The 15,481-nt window shown below is 40.8% G+C and overlaps 1 non-coding gene across 1 annotated transcript; it reads left to right on the forward strand.

Annotated features, from left to right (window-relative positions):
- Window positions 1-6,863: 6,863 nt before the first annotated feature.
- LOC126070760 (U6 spliceosomal RNA) lies at window positions 6,864-6,970 on the forward strand. The gene has a single exon (XR_007516283.1). It is a non-coding gene; the product is annotated as a U6 spliceosomal RNA (small nuclear RNA).
- The last annotated feature ends 8,511 nt before the right edge of the window (window positions 6,971-15,481 follow it).

The following is a 15,481-nucleotide window of genomic DNA, read 5'->3' on the forward strand; positions in this document are numbered from 1 at the left end:
AGCAGAGAATACCAGAAGGATGCTTACCTGTGTTTTATTGACTATGCTAAGGCATTTGACTGTGTGGATCATAACAAATTATGGATAACATTGTGAAGAATGGGTATTCCAGAACACTTAATTGTGCTTGTGAGGAATCTGTACATGGACCAAGAGGCAGTCATTTGAACAGAATGAGGGAATACTGCATGGTTTAAAGTCAGTAAAGATGTGCGTCAGGACTGTATCCTTTCACCATACCTATTCCATCTGCATGCTGAGCAAATAATCTGAAAAGCTGGCCTATATGAAGAACAGGGCATCAGGATCAGAGAAAGACTCATTAACAACTTGCATTATGCAGATGACACAATCTTGCTTGCTGAAAGTGAAGAGGACTTGAAACACTTACTGATGAAGATCAAAGACCACACCCTTCAGTATGGATTATACTTCAACATAAAGAAAACAAAAATCCTCACAACTGGACCAATAAGCAAAATCATGATAAACAGAGAAAAGATTGACATTGTCGAGGATTTCATTTTACTTGGATCCACAATCAACACCCGTGGAAGCAGCAGTCGAGAAATTAAAAGACACATTGAATTGGGCAAATCTGCTGCAAAAGACCTCTTTAAAGTGTTGAAAACAAAGATGTCACCTTGAAGACTAAGGTACACCTGACCCAAGCCAAGGTGTTTTCAATCACCTCATATACATGTGAAAGCTAGACAATGAATAAGGAAGACTAAAGAAAAACTGATGCCTTTGAATTGTGGTGTTAGTGAAAAATACTGAATATACCACGGACTGCCAGAAGAATGAACCAATCTGTCTTGGGAGAAGTAGAACCAGAACGCTTCTTAGAAGCAAGGATGGCGAGAGTGTGTCTCACATACTTTGGACATGTTATTGGGAGGGACTAGTTCCTGGAGAAGGACATCATGCTCAGCAAAGTAGAGGGTCAGTGAAAAAAAGGAAGACCCTCAACGAGATGGATTGACATAATGGCTGCAACAATGGACTGAAGCATAGCGACAATTGTGAGGACCAAGCAGTGTTTCATTCTGTTGTGCTTAAGGTCACTGTGAGTCAGAACAGGCTTGACGGCACCTAAAAACAACAATTTTATGTTAAAGAGGATTAAGGTGAGATTGTTACACACTTACTCAGGTCACATCCCTGATCCAATGTAAAGGGAGTTTCCCTGGGGGCGTGGCCTGCACCACCTTTTATCTTACAAGAGATAAAAGGAAAGGGAAGTGAGCAGAGGGGGGGAACCTCATACCACCGAGAAAGAAGCACCAGGAGCAGATCGAGTCCTTTGGACCCAGGATTCCTGCTTGGAGAAGCTCTTAGTCCAAGAAAGATTGATGAGAAAGACCTTCCTCCAGAGCTGGCAGAGAGAGAAAGCCTTCCTCTGGAGCTGACACCCTGAATTTAGACTTTTAGCCTCCTAGGCTGTCAGAAAATAAATTTCGTTTTACTAAAGCCATTCACTTGTAGTATTTCTGTTACAGCAGCACTAGATGACTAAGACAAGGATACTGCATGGTTTAAAGTCAAGAAATGTGTGTGTTAGGTCATATCTTTTCACCATACTTATTCAATCTGTATGCTGAGCAGATAATCTGAGAAGCTGGACTATATGAAGAAGAATGGGGCATTAGGATAGGAGGAAGACTCGTTAACAACCTTGGATATACAGATGATACAACCTTGCTAGGCGAAAGTGAAGAGGACTTGAAACACTGATGAAGATCAAAGACCACAGCCTTCAGTATGGATTACACCTCAACATAAAGAAAACAAAACTCCTCACAACTGGACCAATGAGCAACATCATGATAAACGGAAAAAAGATTAAAGTTGTCAAGGATTTCATTTTACTTGGATCCACAATCAACAGCCATGGAAGCAGCAGTCAAGAAACCCAACAATGCATTGCATTGGGCATATCTGCTGCAGAAGATCTCTTTAAAATGTTAAAAGATGTCACCTTAAGGACTAGGGTGCGCCTGACCCAAGCCATGGTGTTTTCAATCACCTCGTATGCGTGTGAAAGTTGGACAATGAATAAGGAAGACCAAAGAAAATTCACACCTTTGAATTGTGGTGTTGGCGAAGAATATTGAACATGCCATGGACTGCCAAAAAAGTGAACAAATCTGTCTTGGAAGAAGTACAGGCAGAATGCTTCTTAAAAGTATGGATGGCAAGACTTCGTCTCACATACTTTTGACATGTTATCAGGAGGTACCAGTCCCTGGAGAAGGACATAATGTTTGGTAAAGTAGGGGATTGGTGAAAAAGAGGAAGAGCCTCAATGAGATGGATTGGCATAGTGGCTGCAACAATGGGGTCAAGCATAACAACAATTTTGAGGATGGCGCAGGACCCAGCAGTGTTTTGTTCTGTTGTGCGTAGGGTCACTATGAATCAAAACAGACTTAACAAGAACAACAACGAGTGATATAAGGAGCATCATAGACCCAGAAAAGGAGCCCTGGTGGCACAATGGTTAAGTGTTCCACTGCTAACCAAAAGGTCATCAGTTTGAACCTACCATCCACTCTGTGGAAGATAAGACCTGGCAAGCTTCTCCCTTAAAGATTATAGCCTAGGAAACCCCATGGGGCAGCCAGTGGCATCTCTGGGGTGAGGGGATGGCTGTGGAAGCAGTGTGGACCATACCAGATGACACTGTCAGAGGCAGAGACACCAAAATAATGGTCTATAAAGATTTTGCAGTGTTTCAACGGAAATTTATTATTTTTTATTAAAAAATATCGTGTAGTAAGTTAAAACAACAGAAACATTTTTCATAAGCCCAGCTTACATGTATCAATATACCTAAACCAAACCAGTTGCTATTGACTCAATTTTGCTCATAGCTACCCTTGTAGGACAGAGTAGAACTGCCCCATAGGGTTTCCAAGCAGCGGCTGGTGGATTCAAACTGCTGGCCTTTTCGTTAGCAGCCAAGCTCTTAACGAATGAGCCACCAGGGCTCCATAAATATACCTACAAGGCTAAAACCCTATGCTAATTTACTTTTTGAACCTTCTAGTGTGCTCAGGTCAGAGCTGTCATTACCCACTTACAATGACACTTCAAATCACGTGGTTTCACAGGCACTGTTGTTTTCAATGCTGCTGGTGTTTTTATGGTCACCGATTTTGTCAAATTTTCTGGTGTTTTAGCTACAATATTGTGGTAATTAGTATGGGGGTGGGGGTGGGGTGAAACCATGAGTTACCTCACTGGGTAACACCAACCTTAGGGACTCCAATAGAAGCAGTTCTACTGTGTCCTATAGGGCCACTATGAGTTGAAACTGAATCTACTTGACTCGACAGCACACAACAGACACAAAGACAAGAGAGCAGACACTGGGGGAAGACAGACACTAGCCAAAGACAATAGAAGCGGAACAGTATAGAAGCCCAGGAATTCCAACGATGAACAACTAGAGAAGCTGAGACAATGATTTTCCCCCAGAACAGACACGGAGAGAGCCTTACCCTAGAGTTGGTGCCCTGAATTCTGAACTGTGAGAAAATAAATTTCTGTTCTTTAAAGCCACCCACTTGTGGTATTTCTGTTAGAACAGCTCCAAGAAACTAAGAAATTCATTAAGAGAAAAATGCACCAACTCTTCCTTTGTTTAGAGCAGGCTACCCCTCTGCCCTACTTGAAAATCCAACCTGGCCTGGGCTCCACTGAGAGGGTAGGCTCTGGTGCGCCCAGAGCACTGGGGAAGGTTTCCAATGCCCAACAACTGCCTTCTAGGAGCTAGGAGTGCCTGTGGAGGCTAGAGAAGAACACCCCTGAAAATGTGTGTGGGGGGTGTGAAATGAGCCAGGCTGCTCAGGGATGAAACGCTCATCCTGCACTCTTCTGGGGTTATCAGTGCCACCAAACACGCTGCACAGGAATGGTCAGAGGACCAACACCGTGTCCCAGTCTGGTTGTAAACTCAACTGATGAGTACATTAGTGTTGCTATTTTTATGCTTCTTTTCCTCCCCATTTCAGGTGGCATATATAGTGCATAGACCGGGACACTAGAGATGGGGCAATTTTTGTGCGGTTGTTTGCAGCCACAGTTGGGGCAGACAGTGCACCTATTAAAGATTACTTCTGCCATAGAGAAAAATCCATTCTGGCCTTTAAATTAAAATTCTGGGGATTTATTCAGTGTAGAGATCCATTAGAATGATGGAGACCACCAGCTCCGCAAGTGAAAACATGGCAATTTCAGTGTGAGGGTCTCAGAATAAAGGTTATATAGGGCTAAGGCAGGAGATTATAACAAAATCTTGACTGGTTAGTTTTCAATTGAGGTCATAAGTGGGGAAAGGACTTCTAATGGGTACATGCATACAAATGGACTACATGATTATTTACAGGGGTTATTTATAGAAATTTAGGAGGGTACAAAGATTACAAGTCACAGAATACTTACTATACACATCCCCAGAGTAGTTTGTAAAAGTGTTTTGTTTGAAGTAGAACACTCCTTGCAACTGTCATTTTTTATATAAAACATTTCTGGGAGATGCCTCATATCAGGCCTCGCTTGCACCAGGACCCCTATACCTAAACTCTGCTTGCTTAAATGAAACTTTTCTGGTTGCCTGGGAGCTTCAGATAAGGCTGTGTCCAGGTCATAAATGTGTTTGCATCAAAGCTTCTTCCTTGGAATGCTTTCATGTCACATCCTTGCTTGCCTGCAGAGAAAATTCCTTCCTAGCTGCCCATGATTGCTGGTTTCAACTCCGCTGAATGCATTAGATATATAGGTTTAGTTAGACATTTCCATCTGGTCAATAGTTTTAGGGAAATTTCTTTCTCATAATTCCCTCCTTTTGATCAGAGATTTCATTGAACACCTTCTGATCAACTTAAAAGTCAGTTTTTTCTGGATGGACTTGACTTATTAGTGGCTGCTTAAATCAGCAAATATTTAAGACCATGTTGTAAAAGTAGCCATGCACCACCAAGTGTTTTTACTTTGCCATAGGGGAGTTCTCATCTTCAGATTGAGCTGGTCTCATGTTGCCCCAAAGGAGTAACTCATCTTCTGCAAGGTGTTTCTGGCCATTTGGGAACTTGGGTTTTCTTCATCATGCTACAACAGTCATTTTCAAGGCTGAATGGGAGGGAAGCTCATTTTGAAAACATTCTGACCATTTCAAATAAAAAAACTAAACTCTGCGCTCCTCCGATTCATGAGGAATGCTAATACCCTTTGCATATATTAGCTTACACATGGGCATTAGGTTGCTTCTCTGGGCCAAGGTGTTAGTAGTAATTTTCAAACAACATTTAACAGCACCAATTGCAATTACTACTAACATTAAAATCCATGATACTATGGAGCAAAATTGACCTAATCCAGGTGCCCATTCCATTGGGTATTCAGCTGAAAATATCCAAAAAAGAAAAACCAAACCTGGTTTTTCAGCTTTTTTGTAGCCAAGTGGCCTTTTGGCATATTTATGTAATGTCATGTTCAACTTCACCTGAAGTGTTAAACCAGGTGAAGCATTAGGTATTAGCGATAATGCAGACTCCCCTTTACTGAGCCAGCAAGAAATCTAGAGTAATTCTATGATCTAAAACCACCTTAACCCGAGATTTTAATGATTTTTCTTGAGCAGTCATAGCAATAGCAACATCATCAGCTATCCCTTCCATGGTGCTGGAGATGTTCCAGACAGCATGCTCTAAGTCTGAAACTCTATACCAGGGAAGGAATGCCCAGAAGAATGAGTAGCCCAGCTCTCCATTTTCTGTCAATGGGTTTTCACTATTTCTTCCCTGGGCATCTCTACCATCTCATTTCGTCCTAATTCTCTCTAATAATCTTAAATTATTGGTGCAATGTAAACTCTCATTATAAGAATGGATATCTAAAGAGATTCCCATGTGGCCTAAGGTACATTGACCTGCCATATTCCAACCATCCAAGCAAGATAAATCCCAGGTATGTGACTTATTATTTGGATTATAATTTGCAAAGGTGGGGTATATTGACCCTCCACATAAAAATACATACCCACATGGGGCACATATTATGGCAGTTCTGATGTCTTTACATGGGAGAGGGATGATTTGATTAATCTGTTCAAGCAAATTCTGTCAAGGAGTTGTTAAAAATAGACAGCTATTCTAACCTTAGCCAATTTCACATTTGGAAACAAAAAGACTTTTTTTCTTGTAGACATGCTGTTAAATTTCCTGAAAATGCCACGTTTCAATATCTAAGAGGAGCATTATATGAAATTAAGGGCTCATTTTTACAGTCTGAAGAAGAGGTTCAGGGTATTTTGGAATACTCTTTAACTCTAATCTGAGTTAGATTGAAAAATGGAATTTGGGATTGAGCCGGTATCTCAGAAGGAATCCACAGTCTCACACATATGACTCACCTAGAGGTGATGTTAAAGCTGATGGTAGCGGGGGAACAAAACTATAACTCAGTGTGGGAGTAGCTAATAGATCTGAGTTCTCATGTATCTTTTTGGTAAAGGATGACAGATTCAGCACTCAGTAAAATTTGTGGATCATGCAGTTTCCTGAGAAAACCTAATAAAGGCATACTCATGCCAAGAATTAAAGAGAGCTGTGGAGAGCAGTATCATGAGCAGAAAGTTAAAGAAGTTTTCATAATGAAGGAGAAATAGCCAGAAAAAATAAATTAAGGATACTACCATACAAATAATAACAATAACAAAATAAACCTCAGCAGTAAAAGGCATAAAGATAGGAAAGCTACTAACATATAAAGGACAAATATAATTAGAATGTTAATGATAAAAAGACACTTTTTTTCAAAATTTGTGTCTCATTAAACTAATCTAAGACTAGCTTAAGGTGCTCACTTCGGCAGCACATATACTAAAATTGGAACAATACAGAGAAGATTAACATGGCCCCTGCGCAAGGATGACACGCAAATTCGTGAAGCGTTCCATATTTTTGACCCAAAGCAAAGAAGTTTCTGGGATAAGCTGAATGCTTCAAAGGTCAGCGGAGCAAGGGCAGGGGTTTGGGGACCATGGTTTAAGGGGACTTCTAAGTCAATTGGCAAAATAATTCTATTATGAAAACATTCTGCATCCCACTTTGAAATGTGGCATCAGGGGTCTTAAATGCTAAGAAGAGGCCATCTAAGATGCATCAATTGGTCTCAACCCACCTGGATTAAAGAAGAATGAAGAACAGCAAGGTCACACGACAACTATGAGCCCAAGAGACAGAAAGGGCCACATGAACCAGAGACTTACATCATCCCGAGACCAGAAGAACTAGTTGGTGCCCGGCCACAACTGATAACTGCCCTGACAGGGAGCACAACAGAGAACCCCTGAGGGAGCAGGAGATCAGTGGAATGCAGACCCCAAATTCTCACAAAAGGACCATACATAATGGTCTGACTGAGACTAGAGGAATCCCGGCATTCATGGTCCCCAAACCTTCTGTTGGCCCAGGACAGGAACCATTCCCGAAGACAACTCATCAGACATGGAAGGGACTGGACAATGGGTTGGGGAGAGATGCTGATGAAGAGTGAGCTATTTGTATCAGGTGGACACTTGAGACTGTGTTGGCATCTCCTGTCTGGAGGGGGGTGGGAGGGTAGAGAGGGTTGGAAGCTGGCAAAACAGTCACGAAAGGAGAGACTGGAAGGGCTGACTCATTAGGGGGAGAGAAAGTGGGAGTGTGGAGTAAGGTGTATATAAACTTATATGTGACAGACTGACTTGATTTGTAAACATTCACTTGAAGCTCAATAAAAATTATATAAAAAAAAAAGACTAGCTTAAGAAGTGAGGAGTCAGTAGGATGTAAAAGGTGAGAAAAATGACAAAGAATGCAATAGTAAAGTTCAAAACAAAAAGAGCTAACATGGAGGGTAATTTCAGGCAGGTCGTATGAAATGTATCTAGTCTCTAAAGGTTGTTGTTAGGTGCTGTCAAGTCGGTTCCAACTCGTAGTGACCCCGTGCACAACAGAGCAAAACACTGCCCGGTCTCGCACCTTCCTCCCAATTGTTGCTATGCTTGAGCCCATTGTTGCAGCCACTGTTTCAATCCATCTCATTGAGAGTCTTCCTCTTTTCCACTGACCCTGTACTTTACCAAGCACGATGTCCTTCTCCAGGGACTGGTCCCTCCTAATAATATGTCCAAAGTATGTGAAACACAGTCTTGCCATCCTTGCTTCCAAAGAGCATTCTGGTTGTACTTCTTCCAAGGCAGGTTTGTTCATTCTTTTGGGAGTCCATGGTATAGTCAATATTCTTTGCCAACATCACAATTCAAAGGTGTCAATTCTTCTTTATTCATTGTCCAGCTTTCATATGCATATGAGGTGATTGAAAATACCATGGCTTGGGTCAGGCACACCTCAGTCCTCAAGGTGACATCTTTGCTTTTCAACACTTTAAAGAGGTCTTTTGCAGCAGATTTGCCCAATGCAATGCGTCTTTCGATTCCTTGACTGCTGCTTCCATGGGTGTTGATTGTGGATCCAAGTAAAATCAAACCCTTGACAACATCAATCTTTTCTCCAATTATCATGAAGTTGCTTATTGGTCCAGTTGTGAGGATTTTTGTTTGCTTTATGTTGAAGTATAATCCATACTGAAGGATGTGGTCTTTGATCTTCATCAGTAAGTGCTTCAAGTCCTCTTCATTTTCAGCAAGAAAAGTTGTGTTACCTGCGTTAACACAAGTTGTTAACGAGTCTTCCTCCAATCCCTATGTCCCATTCTTCTTCATATAGTCCAGCTTCTCAGATTATTTGCTCAGCATACAGATTGAATAGGCATGGTGAAAGGATACAACCTTGACGCACACCTTTCCTGACTTTAAACCATGCAGTATTCATTTATTCTGTTGAAACGACTGCCTCTTGATTCATGTACAGAGTCTTCATGAGCACAATTAAGTGTTCCAGGATTCCCATTCTCCGCAACGTCACCCATAGTTTGTTACAATCCACACATTTGAATGCCTTAGCATAGTCGATAAAACACAGGTAAACACCCTTCTGGTATTCTCTGCTTTCAGCCAGAATCCATCTGACATCAGCAATGATATTCCTGATTCCACATTCTCTTCTAAATCTGGCTTGGATTTCTGGTTGATGCACTGCTGCAGCCACTTTTTAATGATCTTCACCAAAATTTTGCTTGCATGTGATATAAATGATATTGTTCGATAATTTTCACATTTGGTTGGATCACCTTTCTTGGGAATAGGCATAAATATGTATCTCTTCCAGTCAGCTGGCTAGGTAGCTGTCTTCCAAATGTCTTGGCATAGACAAGTGAGCACACCCAGTGCCACATTCATTTGTTGAAACATCTAAATCGGTATTCCATCAATTCCCGGAGCCTTGTTTTTCATCAATGCCTTCAGTGCAGCTTGGACTTCTTCCTTCAGTACCATTGGTTTCTGATCATATCCTACCTCCTGAAATGGTTGAACATCGACCAGTTCTTTTTGGTATAGTGACTCTGTGTATTCCTTCCATCTTCTTTTGATGCTTCCTGTGTCGTTTAATATTTTCCCCATAGAACCCTTCAGTATTGCAACTTGAGACTTGAATATTCTCTTCAGTTCTTTCAGCTTGAGAAATGCAAAGTGTGTTCTTCCCTTTTGGTTTTCTATCTCCAGGTCTCTGCACATGACATCATAATACTTTACTTTGTCTTCTTGAGCCACTCTTTGAGATCTTCTGTTCAGCTCTTTTACTTCATCATTTTTTCCTTTTGCTTTAGCTACTTGACATTCAAGAGCAAGTTTCAGAGTCTCTTCTGACACCCTTTTAGGTCTCTTCTTACTATCTTGTCTTTTTAATAACCTCTTGCTTTCTTTATGTATGATGTCATTCCACAACTAGCCTGGTCTTTGGTCATTAATGTTCAACCCATCAAATCTATTCTTGAGATGGTCTCTAAATTCAGGTGGGATATACTCAGGGTCATACTTTGGCTTTCGTGGACTTGTTCTAATTTTCTTCATTTTCAACTTGAACTTGTATATGAGTAATTGATGGTCTGACCCACAGTTGGCCCCTGGCCTTGTTCTGAATGTTGATATTGAGCTTTTCCATTGTCTCTTTGCACAGATGTAGTCAATTTGATTCCTTTGTATTCCACCTGGTGAGGTCCACGTGTATAGTCACCATTTATGTTGGTGAAAAAAGGTATTTGCAATGAAGAAGTCATTAGTCTTGAAAAATTCAATCATGTGATCTCCAGCATCGTTTATATCACCAAGGCCATATTTTCCAACTACTGATCCTTTTTCTTTGTTTCCAACTTTCTCATTCCAATCACCAGTGATTATCAATGCATCCTGATTGCATGTTTGATCAATTTCAGGCTGCAGAAGTTGGTAAAAATTTTCAATTTCTTCATCTTTGGCCTTAGGGGTTGGTGTGTAAATTTGAATAATAGTCGTATTAACTGGTCTTCCTTGTAGGTGTATGGATATTATCTTATCACTGACAGCGTTGAACTCCATGATAAATCTTGAGATGTTCTCTTTGACAATAAATGGTACACCATTCCTCTTCAAGTTGTTATTCCTGGCATAGTAGGCCATGTGATTGTCTGATTCATAATCACCTATACCAGTCCTTTTCAGTTCACTAATCCCTAGGATATTGATATTTATGTGTTTCATTTCATTTTTGACAATTTCCAATTTTCCTAGATTCTTACTTCATACATTCTCTAAAGGTAGCATTTATAAAAAGTTCTTTGGGCTTACAAGGGAAAAATCATATATCAGAACAAGTGATGATATTCCAAAACTTCAATCCATTAATAACAAAAAGAAAACTATGATGATTAGAAAAGAAATTCCAAGAATCTCAACAGTTCACATTTGGAATATCTTATTAGTCTAAAAATTCTGGAAATTCAAAGAAATACCCTTGAATAGCCCTCATCATCATCATCACAGAACATAAGACAAGTAAAGAAGTGGGTATGTTTGATAACCAATTTGCAAAAGCACCAAGAAGTATTAGCTTCCATTACTTACATGGGAAAAACATAAAACATGTAGTAATTTGAAGTTCGTGGAGTAAAACAGTAAATACCAGTATAATGACTAAATAAATAGGAGAGTAAAGAAATCAATATAAATAAATTTCACAGATGAATTTGATTAACACATGGCTCAGTCAATTTGTGGTCCTGTGTTAGGGATAAGTAGTCTGCAAGCCTGATCCTGGGTTTTAAGAAGAATCTTTTTGCCAGATTCCATCTGCTTCTTTTCTTGGCTGTGTTTAAATTTTAATTTTAGTCCTTCACAAGGTTCAACAGTCTATTTGGGAACCAGGCCTCCTTTAATTGGGGCAGATGAATCCAGGATTTTTCCCCTGCAATTCTGCAGCACATGGATTGGTGAGTGTCTTAGTCATCTAGTGCCGCTACAACAGAAATACCACAAGAGGATGACTTTAACAAAGAGAAATTTATTCTCTCATAGTCAAGTAGGCTAGAGTTCAAATTCAGGGCACCAGCTCCAGGGGAAGGATTTCTTCTATCTGTTGACTCTGGAGGAAGGTCCTTGCTATCAATCTTCCTGTGGTCTAGGAGCTTGGTTGTGCAGGAACCTCGGGTCCAAAGAATGCATTGTTCTCCCAGCACTGCTTTCTTGGTGGTATGAGGTCTCCCTGTCTCTCTGTTTGCTTCTCTCTTTTATATCTCAAAAGAGGTTGGCTTAAGACACTATCTAATCTTGTAGATTTCATCAATATAACTGCTACTAATCCATCTTATTATCATAGTGATAGGATTTACAACACATAGGAAAATCTTATGACAAAATGGTAGACAATCACACAATACTGGAAATCATGGCTTAACCAAGTTGTCACATATTTTGGGGGACACAATTCAATCCATTACAGTGCGTAAGATCAAATAAGGACCCTTCCATTGTGGTTCAAGGGAGTCCTTTATCTGGTGTCTTTTCCAATAAACATAATCCCCAGGCAAGAAGTGTGAGGCATTAGCCACTTCAGCGCCCTTACTATCAAAAGCCTCCTTAAGAAATTTAGCATATTCTTTAGCATAATGAATTAAATATTGACAACATTTTCATAAACTTGCTTGTATTAGATTTGAATGACCGATGGCTGCTAAATATGGTAAATTCATGGGCTGGCCTGTTAAAAAAAAAAGAAAGAGGTAACTTATAAGGACTGTGATCATTAAGTTTGTGTGTAAGCTTGGTTGGGCCATGATACATCAGTTGTGATGTAGTTTGGCAGTTGTATGATGATGTGATCATCTCTAAAATGAAGTTTGATACAATGTGATCTCCTCCATGATGGGATCTCTTGTGAGTAGCCAATCAGTTGAAAGGGAGTTTCCTTGAGCGTGTGACCTGCATCTGAATATAGGTGGACTTTCTGGCAGGGCTCATGGGCTTTTGCTCACTCTGGATCTGGCAGCTGGTTCCTGTTCATCTGGCCTCCAGTTCTTGAGACTTGAGCTAGCAGCTTACCTGCAGTCTTGCCTGCTAATCTTGGGATTCATCAGTCTTTGCAGCCTGTAAGCAAGAGCCCTGCTGTCTGACCTACCAACCTTGGGTTTGCCAGCCCCGGTGGCTACTTGAATTAGAAGAAGCCTCCAGCCTGACCCATGGACTTGGGACATTCCAGCCTCTACTACTGTGTGAATCATTTCCTTGGTATAAATCTCTCTATACATATATTTATATGCTTTACTGGTTTTGCTTCTCTAGAGAACCCAGCCTAAGACAAGGGCCAAAAGGAATAGCCCCTAAGTTCATCAACAGTGGCAGAGCTTGCAGCCAAGTCAATCCCACAGATGACGTGAGCTTTATCAATCGAGTTTTTAGGATAACATTAATCCTTTACGCAACATCAGAAGACAGGTGATGATAAGGACAATGGAGCCTCGGAAAAATGGGAAAGATGCACCAAACAGCAGTGATTACTTGGCCTGTAAAGTGGGTTTCTCGGTCACTGCAGAAGATAGCAGGAGCTCCCCACAGAGGAATGATATTTTCTAACTAGCTTTTTAGCCACAAAAGCAGCCATGGCTTTGTAGCAAGGAAAAGCCTCAACCCAATGTGAATACCTGCAAATCTTAACTAAAACAAAATTATAACCATTGGAAGGTGTTAGTTGTATAAAATTTATCTGCCATTCAAGCATCGGCCAGTTGGCAAGGAGGCCTTCCAGGTGGAGATTGATAATGTTTACCTGGTTTAAATTTTGAGCAACAGTGCATTGTCTGACTTCCTAATCCACAGCTTTCCAAAACCCCCAAAAAATATTTTCATAAAATACCAATTGTTTTGTCCCTGCCCAAATGTTATTTCATATGGAAGGAAGTTGCAAAAGAAATATGCAAATCTTTGGGGCAACCATTCTGGCATCAGGCCCTTCCCGTAAACAGTAGTTTTTATTAGCTTTACAGCCTTCCCTTTCCCATTGCCCACTCCAATAGAAGAGCATTTACTTGGCGGCAAGCCAAATCATGCAGACCGAGGGGTCCCATCTAGGGTCTTCAGCCACCAGACCTTTGACCAAGCCCTGGTGGGAGACTGACAAAAGTGACATTTACCATGGATCCCAGACTTGTTAGGACAATGCTTATAAGAAAATCTATAAAAAACTGTGCTAGAAGCACTCAGCATCATAAAGGCAGTGTGATCCACAGATGGAAGACTAAAAGGATCAGAATAATTAGTGGCAGCCACAAAATTCTCCTGGAAGTGTCTTTCCTAAAAATCAATCGTCTTTTCTCCCAGAGTACCCTTCATGCTGGCTAAGCACACTCTGAGTAGGCAAACAAGTGAACTAGCAGGCAAAACGGACCTATCCACAGGGCCTATCCACAAATGGGTAGTAGGGTCTTGATAACATTCAGTACATGCCCAGCCTTTAACCTCTTCTTCAGAGGTCAGTTGCTAATACTTGCCAAGAGTTTTGTAAAGGTCAGAAAATCAAGAAAAATTGAAAAGGCATGGATTTGGCTTAGTCAGGTCTGACTTAATGTGAATTAATGTTCTTAAAAAGTTGGGGTTAGAATTTGGCAATTTCAAACATTCTGACACTTTCAAAGAGCATAATTCTTTCATTCCTTCTTCTTTATTCCAGTTATGCGTGAGGGATTGAGATGCAGCTTCCTTGGCAGTCATATCAACTAAGGCATGTCCCCTAAATTCCTCCATCTGGGAAGTACTTTCAGGTTGATGGGTTTGGATTTTGACTACTGCAATCTCAGAGGGAGCAAGAGGGCTTCTACAAGGTCAGCCACAGGAGAGCCATGCTTAATTTGTGTTCCAGAAGATGTCAAACACCCCTTTGTTTCCATAAACTTTCAAGAAATCATGAACAATTACAAAACATACTGTGAATCTGTATAAATGGTTATCAATTGTCCAGAAACCAGCTTGCAAGCCCTGGTGAGTGCAATCAATTCAACTTGAGCTGAAGTAATTTCAGGAAGGATGCCACTCCCCAAAACTGTGGTAGACACAGTGACAGCGTATCCTCCCTGGTATAGAGAACTAGAAAGATCTGGTTTTAAACATGACATATTAGTAAAAAGAACTAAATCAAGTTTAAGCAAAGGAGTTTCCTGTAAATCCTGTCTAGGAACGAGTAGCTGGTTAGTTAAATCGAGACAGTCATAAGGGGCTGTATCCATGTCATCAGATAGAGGTAGGAGGGTAGCTGGGTTTGAAGAGTTAATAGGTTGTAACCTAATACTGGATGCAGCCAAAAGAAGGACTTCACAAGAGGTTATCCTGCTAGCTGACAAATGTTGGGTTCAGGGAAGAATTTAAAATAGCATCCACATCAAGGGGATTACACATATCTAAAAACTTCCCCAGTACAATATCAGCTATGGTTTCCGCTAGCTAGGCTGTTGAAACAACTGCCCTAAGGTATGGGGGACATCCCCTGGGCACCTGTAAGCTATAGTAAAGCACCCTATGGGCTGCTACTGCCCTCCATGAGTCTGAGTAAGAGCCCCCAAAGCATTTCCAGCTGTTTCTAGGACATACAATGAAATTTTTTATTTGTAATTTGGAAATCCAAAGGCTGGAGTAGTAAGAAGAGACACCTTTAACTTAGAGACAGTTTGGTTGCCCTTCTCAGACAAGTGAAATGGGTCAGGTGGAGGCCCCTTTAAAAGCTGATATAATGGCTGTAAATTAGGGAGAAATTAGGAATCCAGGTACGACAATAGCCACAAAGCCTCAGGAATCCCCTCAATTTTTTCTTAGTGGTAGGGATTGGGAAAGCTAAAATCGTACCCTTTCTTTTTGGATCAATGGAAACTCTTTGTGCTGAAATAATATGCCCAAGTATTTCACTGATGATAAAGCCAATTGCAGTTGTTTTTTGGGGTTTTTTTTTTTTGGACACCTTATGCCCTCTAGCAGCCAAATGCTGTAATAGCAAAACACTATCTTGCAAGCAGG

This window comes from Elephas maximus, chromosome 2 (genome assembly GCF_024166365.1).
Source record: "Elephas maximus indicus isolate mEleMax1 chromosome 2, mEleMax1 primary haplotype, whole genome shotgun sequence".
In the NCBI taxonomy this organism is placed as follows: Eukaryota; Metazoa; Chordata; class Mammalia; order Proboscidea; family Elephantidae; genus Elephas; species Elephas maximus.